The following is a 10,168-nucleotide window of genomic DNA, read 5'->3' as shown; positions in this document are numbered from 1 at the left end:
GAAGACAGGCCATGTCTGTGTCACCTGATTTTGAAGAGCCTAACACAAGGCAGAACCAAGAACACTCTATAATTAAGGAAACACATGCAACACTTTACAGGCAGCATGAGGCAACTCAATTTATGTTAGTCTAAAAACCTCCTTTTCAGACAGTAAACGTGAATGATGGGAGATGTGTCAGCTGGGGGAGAATGTGATCCAAACTTTAGGACCTCATAGATCACTCTGCTATGCCCTCTGTGGTGTTTGATGTAAGCCCGTGTGGAGCAGCAGTATTTCCTGGCTAAGGAACAGTGAATGTTTGGTAGCATCTGTGAACACTTACCTCACATCTCTTTTCCTTAGAGTGCCTTGGGCCTTATTTGCCAAACTTCCATTCTTGTGAAAACCAGCCAGCAGAATTTCTCCTCTCCATTCTTCTTTTTCCCCTTCTTTATTGAGATCCATTTTTCAGCATGCCTAGAAAAAACCTTTCAGAGATACCAAGGGAAGACTGTTTCTAAAACCAGAAACCAATATCACAATGGGATTCAGCATGTTAGAATAAGACAAAGTACCACAGCCACTGAAGTTTTTCTTTCAGTGTACCAAGCACACAGACATTTAAATATCCCACATTTAATTCCTCTGTGTAAAGAGAAGAGAGCATCAAAGAGTTCATAAATTCCCCCCAAAAAAGCACTCTCAAACACTGAATTAGAACTACAAAGCATTTAGATGTCATGAATAGGAAAAAAAGTCCTCTCAGTTAATAAGAGCAGTCATTTGTTGGGACTGAAGGCAAGTCTGCTCACCAGACCCAAGAGGTCAGGCTGCCCAGGAGCTCATCAGCCACTGCTGAAGCAGCCCTGGCAGGAACATTTTCACCTGCTAGAGGTGATGCTGGGACAGCAGTTACAGACCAACTTTCTGTGCTGAATAGAGCTGGTAGAGGACCAGAAGTATCCAGCTCTATAACAGAATCAGTTTCAGCACAGATTTTGAACAATACTTTTAGTTTTCTTCCAGTAGCTTAATCATCGTCACTGAGGTTTAAAGTTTTACAGTTGCCTTGTTCTTGAGAAATCTTGTATATAAGTTTAGCACTACACAGTATTCTATAGTCACTCTTCACTGCAACTAAAACAAACAAAGAAAGAGACACAACCATGCATAAACAATTCTATATCCAAGTTCCTGTTTTCATACTTAAGGTGCCATGTTAATTCTCTTGGCAATAATCCATTTTCAGCAGGTTCTCATCAACACAAGCATTTGGTTCCCACTTCCAGGCAACAAAAACAGAGCTAGAGATAGTTGCTATCTCTATGCATTGCATCAGGAATAGAGAAAGGGAAAGTGGTGGTGACAGCTTAATTTTTTTTTTTTTTATTTCTGATGTTTAGATTAGTGCTGTACCTTGCTGTACCAATCAATTAGTTGATTAGCATAGTACCTTGGTGTTGAGTAAACTGTTTATGAGACATTTTGAAAAATTTCCTAGCACAGTGTGTTGATGTCCATGTGTTTTCATTACTTTTCATTTAAATAAAGTCTTCTCTGATGATCTCTTTTTTTTTGCATCAAACAGGTGGATTTTATCTACATTTTAATAATACCATTCTTATTCTAGTTATGTTCAGAGGCTAAGGAATTCCACCATCTCATGAGAGACTTGTTGAGAAATCAGCACAAAAGGTGCTTGCTGTAGACCAAGATATAAGAACTGTTTCAGTAAGCAACCCTACATGTCTCCAATGTGTCACGATAAATCTGCCTGAGGAGAAGGTGAGAGAATGAAGGACATTTTAGCTAAGGAATTGAAATTGACCTATAAAAACTTGTTACCATGATGTACAACTTAGCAGCAAGTTTTCACAAACATCTGTACAAAGATGTATTTCCTAACACATTGGAGAGCTCTCTCACATTCATCTACCCATGCAGTGGCCTTCAGTGGGGACTTCACTGGCTGGCTGCAGATTCACAGGGACTATGCATGTGCGACTCCACCTGACCAGAAAGTAGCAGGTATAGGATGAAGTTATCAGGTCCTTTAAAATATAATGTTGATTTGTCATCTTTTTAGAATACAGAACTGAATTTTCTTGATCTCTAAATACAGTTTTGATTACAAAGAACCTTTACTGTCACTCTGCAGGGCGTTGTTTTTCTTAAGACTTCACTGTAATAGGTGCAACTGTGGAGATCCATGTGTGGGCATGTTACCACACACACATGTAGCAGACACACTGTGCTCCGAGGAACTGTCTGGGCCAACTGGCGTTGCTGGGAGAAAGTCTGTGTGTGACACACCGTGGGCAGTGATGAACACCCAGCTGGCACCACGCCTAAGACACAGGAGCACCTCAGGAGGACCAGCTTCAAAACAAAAGGTATTTCCTCTTGTGCAACAAAACCAGCTCTGGGGTGGCAACCAACTCACAATTTACTCCCAGAGGTGACCCACACTTGTTACAAATCAGGCAGCTTCTATCAAGGGGCTCAAGGAGCCACTCTTCATAAGCTGGGCTGCTGTCAGTACCAGGGTGTTTGGATACAGGCTGCTCCTTTTACCCAGATTTATCACAGCCAGCAAGAAGAGGGACACACACAGTCTGTGTCCCATGGTGTACACAAACACCTGCCACTGTCCCTGCAAAGACAAAGCAGGACTTGGATCAAAGATTTCATCCCCAGCCCAGCTATCTGCCAGATGCAAGAGAGTCTCTGAATAATATACCTGAGAACACAGCAGGCTGCAATCTTGTGTTGAACAAGTGCAATGAGAAGAAGGAATGCTGATCTCTCTTGGTTTTTGGGGAATGTTGCATTAATACATGAGCTAACACATAGGGGAAAAAAATAGCAGGATGCATCAGATGTGAGAGATGAGATTATAGTTTCCATCAGCTTTGTTAAAAGAAGCAAGCACGATGGAGAATTGCAGCTTTCTGATGGGATATCATAATTCATATAATGGGAGACTAGTAAAAGAAGATCTGTGTTGTGGAATTGTTTCCCTCCTCCAGAATCTGTGTGCCTGCTGGTGTTGCCTCTTTCGGATGCACCAGCACTTTTTAAAGCATTTAATCTCTGAATCGTAGGTAATGCCTGTGGTGTTTTTAGTTTATTCACAGTAAATCTCGCACCAAAATATTGTTTGGTTTCATTAGCTATTATTTATACTTCAGTGCTTTTCATCTGCTCCTCAGTGAAGTACTTTTAAGTTTAGTAAAGCACTTAAATTCACTACTGTGGCCACCTAGGTTTGCTGGGCAGCTCTAAGCGTATGGCTACAAACTGGCACAGGGTTGCCCTGTTTGGAAAAAGCTCACTTGGAGCACCATTGATCTTTTCTGCCTTTTTGGAGGAATCCCACGAGGATGGAGCTCAAACCTCTCAGCGATGGCAGTCCAGCCCACCCCAGACACGTGCACCCGTCTCAGCTGGGGCGAGATTCTTCAGCGGGATGGAGGCTCCAAGGGCGCCGCCGCCTCCCGCTCCCGGTGCCGCCGCGGCCCCGCAGGAGCGCTCGGGCCGGCTCGCTCCGCCTGCGCCGCCCGGCCCCGGCCGCACGGTGGCGGCAGCGCTCCGCCCCGCGCCGGCCCGGGCCCCGCCGCCCTCCCCTCCCCGGCCCCGCCGCCCTCCCCTCCCGGGCCCCGCCGCCCTCCCCTCCCGGGCCCCGCCGCCCTCCCCTCCCCCGAGGTTGTGGAGGTCCCAGCGGGTCCCTTCCCGCACCGACCCCCGGCCCGGTGCCACAGGCCGCGCATCCCCGGGACACGCCCGTCTCGCGCCCTTCGTGCAGCTGGTCCCCCCCGCCGGCATTGCCCCCTCCCCAGGTGGCTCTTCTGCATGGAACTACATTCCCCAGCAGCCACGAGCACTAGAAATCCCAATCCCACCAGTCCTCACCTTCTATACCAAATTGGGCTCGTCCTTTATCAAACTCAGTCAATTACTGCCTGTCACCCCGCTTAACAAAGGCAGTGCGGGCAGAGCTAGCACAGCCTCGGCAAGACCCAGCCTGCCCGTGCCAGGACAAAGCAGCAGCACTCTCCTACAGCCAGGAGCAAGGCAGCCAGGCTTCTTTAAATGCTCAGCAGAGCACTCAGCTATCAACTAATCCCACCTGAGAACCAGGGCAGGTGTATGTGATGAAGGGAGTGCAATTTATTCCACATGGGAAAACTTTCTCTGGCTGATGACTGATCCGTGCATATCATGCACAAGCTACAGCACGAGTGGCAGACGTATGCTATGGAGGACATACCGTGGCCATCTGCTGAAAGTTGCCAGGCTCTTTGCAGTTTAACTTGCATTAACATCATTGCATGTTGACTTTAGGAATACTTCCACCTCTCAGGGCCTCTGGCAGGGGCAGGCAATGCCGATATCTCTTGTGGAATAATTTAGGGAAAGTCAAAGGGTGGGGCTGGGGGTATAAAACTGGATTGGCAGTTTTAAATCCTCAGCACTGGTTAACTGTCATGTAACTCATTCCTGGATGGAGAACTTATCCTGCCTGTTCCTGTCATGCCTGGAGCAAACTTTAGCAATGAGAGATACTGAAATCAGGGTCATCCAGGGCAAAACATCAGACATCTCTTGATACCTGCTGCAGGAGTATCCCTCTCCCCCTCCTCTAGCAGCTGTCAAGTGTCAGCAGTTGACGTTTTGATGTTGTTTTCCCCATAGTCTATGGCTAAGGCTCACATTAACACAGGCTGAAGAGGAGATACCCTTTTCCCATGGGTGAAAGAAATGTTTGTGATACATCCAGCAGCTCCAAAAGAAGGGCAGAGTCCCTGCATCTGAAGGCCTGGCATCTCCTGCGATCAGCTGTGAGCCCCAGGGAGGAAATGCAAAAGGACGAATCCTGATATCTTTGGAAACCAAGACAGGAACCCTCTGGACACTAAAGAGCTGCTCTAGTTTTACCTCAGCACATCCTGAGCTCACTCCACTGTTCTTCTGGAGAAAGGTGTTGGCTAAGTCCTGGCTAGAGATCAGAGAAGCAGATTTCTCAGGAACTGCAAATGATTCTCTGGTTTTCTCTAACCAAATAATTGTTTAGATGAAAATAATTTGTCTGCAGTGCAATTATATCCATTCAACCTGCACAGTGCCATGCTGCACAGTACTTATTTTTCTCTACTTATTCCTCACCATATAATTCCAAATAATCCATGAAGCTTATATTTTATAGGTAGGCAGACAAGGTGGGAAAGGCTTAGGTGACCATTTGAACACCCAGAGTCTGTCATCAGTTTTGGGATTAGGTGCTCTATGCGATTGATATTCAGGGATGAGCCAATAACTGGATTGAGCCAGGTTTTTTAAGGATATACTTGAGTGATTGAGAAAGAGGAGGTGAAGAAGGAGTTGGGGCCAAACCAGTCTCTGGCAACATTGTCTGTTTGCACATCAGTTAGCTCCTATCTGTGTTCCAGTGCTTTCCAGACTCATTCTATCTCAGCATTCAGGCATGTTAGCTGGGATCCTGGAGTATCTGTGGGCTGCCCCCAGCATATTGCAGAAGCTGTGATCAGGTGGGGACATCATTGGGCAGGAGACATAGCAGTCCCTTGGTACTGGTTTGAGGGGTACTATCCTAACAGGCATTTATCCCCCAAAGCTGTACAGCTGAGTATCACACATGAAACCAAAACTTTGCTGCTGCAGGACAGGCAGCAATGGATTCTGCCTGGATTCTCCCTGTGTGATATTTTTGCTGTTCAGGGAGGCTCTTCAAGTTTTAGAGTTGCTAATCTTTACATGCAAATCCTTTTTCAGAATTGTTATTCCCAAGGCACACCATCGAGTCAGCGGGCTATTTAAAAAGCAAAATGGCACAGTGGACAAACAAAGAAAACCCTCAGGCTTTGGGTGTCCCCAGTGCCAAGCAGAATCAGACAGTCCCTCCCTGTGTCTATCGTGTGCCTCTATTTGTACACCTACAGTTCGCCCTGCTTGCAGTGTGGCATTGTGAGCACACGCTCCACTGTTGTCCACAGACTCTTATCTGCAAACTGCTGTCTCACCAAGTTACTCTCCCAGTGCAGGTTTGGATAGTTGACTCTTCACCTCAAACTAGAGCTTTGTATTTGTCTAATGAATTGCATCCTATTATTTAGTTCAGTCCATGTATCTCATTTGCAAAGATCTGACTGGAAATCTAAACAGGGTGACCTCCAACACATTTTCTACTCTTCCTAGTCCAGCACAGTCTACAGGAGGAAGTCTGGTCTTTTGCTCCATCTTTCTTCACATGTATCAGCAGGAAAATTCAAAGTAGCTGTACTGTGGCTATGGTTCCCAGAGTTGTTCCAGCAACCCTCAGACTGAAAGTGGGAGCTCTTAGCCCAGTTTCCCAACACCTCCACAACCATCTTCATCTAGGTAAAATTAGGAGGATAAGAACAGTGGTGATAATGTCATGTAACTCTATACCAAAAGCCATAAAATTCTGCTACTTCACCCTTACCTTGCTTTCTTTTCACAAAGAATCAGGAATAAAATCACCTGGCATTATCAATTAGAGAAGGTTGAAGTAATTTCCATGCCAACATTGGTTTTTCTTGAAGTTTATACCTGAATCCTCTGTAAACATGATCCTCTCAAACACAGCTTGAACAAAGGAAAACACACACCTTCCAAAACACACCAAATGTTTGTGTGAATGTGTATGGTGATCAATCACCTGCTTACCTCTCCAGTGTCATGAGGACCAGACTTTGTAAGAACCCTTTGTAGAGTGACATTTTGAATGAGACTGCTGTGTTAGCATTGTCACAAGATTTCAGAGACAAAATGAGGATGCTTTAAAAAGGTGACAGAAGTAGCTAAGAGCAGATTATCATCTGCTCGGGCTGCAGGGTCCCCTCAGTGTTACCTGCTCGGGACTTTTTTTATACTTGCAACAGAACTTTCTTTCTATTAACACTGCAAATACAAACACCAGGTAAATATGGGACATTTTTACCCACCAAAACTAACAGGAACCCAGAAGTCTGCAGCCCTTTACTTTAAATGAGGAGGTAGACATAGAAAGGCAAGAGTATTTTCAGCTCCACTCTTTAGAGGAGACAGAGTAGACAAGTTCTTTAAAGACCTGAAAAGGCAGCAAAACCAGGCAGGCAAGTAAGGGAGCAAGCAAGGAAGCCTAAAAATGTTCCTGGCCAGAAACCTACAGCTTGTAGGACCTTTTTGCTGTGCAGAAACATAAGAGCTTGTAGGATATTTCTCCTTAAGGATTCAAAATGTCCACTACTGGGCCAGCCATGAATACTGCTGCAGCCCATACACCATGGTGGGGAGGCACTCTGCTCAGAGGGGAATCCTGAAGGATTTTCAGTTGCAAATGGACATAGACAAAGAGAGGAACACCATCCCTGTAGGCAAAAAAAAAAAAAAAAAAAAAAAATCCCAAAACCAATAAAATGCTGCTGACAATATATAGCTCTTCACTGTGGTAAGCAGAGAGCAAAAAGAAGAAAAGCGATGCTGGCTTCTGGAGGAGTACAAAGACTCTGCTCTAGTCCTGTTGTCCAAGAGGAAAGAAAATATTCACTTTAAAAGCAACTGAGGTATGGATGTAGACAAAGTTGGAAGCAGCAGACAGTGAGAGGCACGCCCCATCTTCGAGGTTTTTGTCTGTGTGCCATTGATAAGCCTAGAGCAGGGAGGCTTGGGTTGAGTGTCCAGCAAGTTTCTCCTTTGTCCTCCCTGCTTTCTATCCCAGCAGCATGTATGCATTCTCAGGGCAGCCCCACCAGTGTCTCCTGCCAGGGTATGCCTTCTTCCCCTAACAGGATTCTATCAGAAACCTCTCCAGGGTAAAAATGAATATCTGAGGTTCAGCCAGCAAGTATGTAAGGGAGACGCCTCCCAAATCTTGACCCCAGGTTATTTTTAACTTTGGTAAACTATTTTTGTTCTCCTAAACGTTGGGACAGTCCTCAAAAGGTCAGGCTGCTGTTGCAGCAAGGAGACAGGGTAGAAAGCAATGATGCAGAGCACGCACACAAACAGGATAAACAGTGGCAGGGGACACTGTGCTCTGCCCAAAAGGCAGCTGCAAACTGACCTTGGATGTGCCCTCACCATTCCCGGTGCTGCAATCTCCCCCTGTGCTGACTATGTGGCAACGTGTCCCCAGGGCTCACGCTCACAGCCACGCAGCATCGCCGCTCTCCCCACACGCCCGGGCATCCACCTGCAGACGCAAGTGGCTGTCGCGGACGTGTGAGCCGCATCCGAGCCCGGCTGACACCACGGAGCACGGGGCACTGTGGCACTGCCCACGCCACTCGGCTGGGTCGGGAGAGCTGCGCCAGGAGGTGCCGCTCCTGCAGCTCCCGCTCGGCGCCGCCCCGGCCGGCAGCAGGGCACGGGCGCCCAGCGGGACGGTCGCGGCTGAAGAGAAGGGCGGGGCGGGAGCTGCAGGCTGCAGATGTGGGGAGGAAGGCGCGGGAGGCCTGGAGGAGGGGAAAGGCCAGCTGAGATGGGCCGAGCGCGCTGCAGCCCGCAGAAGGGAGGCTGCCCAAGTGCGGAGGTGCCGCTGCGAGCCCGCGCAGGGCGGAGGGTGCGGATGGGGCTCGGCATGCGGCTCACTGGCACCTGGCCTGCCGCGCCTGGTGTGGGTAGAGGGACACCAGAGCGCACCAGTGCTGAAGAGAGGGTGGCAGCACAAAGACCGCTGTGTTCCTCTGGTCCCCATCCCTTTCTCCCCCTCCTCTCCCAATTTATTTACCCGAGTTCAAAAGACAGCCTCACAGTCCCGAGGGGCTGGCTGAAGTGGCCAGGGGTGGGCTGTGAGGTCATCTTCAATGAGGGCAAAAATCCAGTATCAACAATGCTGCCCATTGTATGGCCCTGTTTAGACAATACCGGCTGGGTTCTTGCTGCTGGCAGCCCGAGGACTGGGAGCAAAGCCTGTTTGGGGTAACGGGAGGGGAGGAGGGTGGCCAGGGTGTGTGGCATTGAGTCACACGAAAGGGATGGAGCAAAGTGCAGAGATAAGCACCCTATCCTAGTCATCTGCATGTTATCAGCCTAATTCTTGATGCTGATAACATTATCTAACTCTCATCAATGGCAGGGAATCTAGCCATCCTGGCCATAGCCTGGAGCCATGGCCATCACCCCAGTTACATTTGCATTCCCTTCTAACCCTGGCAATGAGACTCAGAGTGATTTCAGCTACTTTATTGAGTCTCTTTAACCCTACATTTCCCCTCAGCATCAGTAGGGTGGCAAGGTAAGCATCAGCTTCTTCTACCAGCCCTTGCCCTTCCAAAGGCAGCTGGGGTTTTGGCCATTGTTACTCTTCTGAGGAGAAGATAATCCACACTGAGTTTAGCCATGCTTGAAGAGTTAGGATGGAGCAGGGGATATTCAGGAATTTGTGGAAACCATTGAATTAATAGCGCAACAGTTGATGTTTTAAGGTGTGTGTGTGTAGTGGGGGGAAGAGGACAGAAACAAGTGACCAGGATTCTGCTGGTTCTTGTAAACATAAATAGCACTTAAGGTAAATGCCATGATACCAGGCTCCTCAAGTCACTATGTCTGGAGCCAGGTGACTACACAATTCTTAGCTTTCCACTTCAAATATGAAAGCCATTTGCTACCTCTCCTGGACAAGGAAGAGCGTGTGAAAATATAACAAAGAATCATCACCTTCCAAAAGAAAGCATGGGGAGAAAACAACATCAAACAAAGGTGGTGATCCCACGAGCTGGCACCTGATCCCTGGCACCTGAACTCCTGAAACACACAACTCAGAAAGACCTGCATCTGCCATCATCCTTCAAGCAGGCATTAACTGTGAACTCTTGTAGTCTGAGCCAGGTCCTGTCCCAACCCATTCTGAAGCCATGGTCCCCTACCCTATTTCTCTGCAACACATAACTGTGCCCAAAAATCAACTTGTCAAAACCAGAGACACCATTAACCTGAGACTGCTGGCAACAGTGGTGAGTGGTGCTAGTGTTCATCTGCTCTGCAGAGTGGGCTCGACCCTTTGAGGAGCAGATTCTTTATGAGGGTAAGGAGGAGAGAAAGCATTGGTGAAAGGATGGAAAGCCACCACAGCACTGCTCTTTGAATGAAGCACCCACGGCATGATTCCCCTACCTCCAGAAAAAGCTCTAAAGCTGGAATAGCTTCATACTTCTTCAGGAAA

This window comes from Lonchura striata, chromosome 7 (assembly GCF_046129695.1).
Source record: "Lonchura striata isolate bLonStr1 chromosome 7, bLonStr1.mat, whole genome shotgun sequence".
Classification (NCBI taxonomy): domain Eukaryota; kingdom Metazoa; phylum Chordata; class Aves; order Passeriformes; family Estrildidae; genus Lonchura; species Lonchura striata.
Note: the sequence above shows the minus strand (reverse complement) of the source record.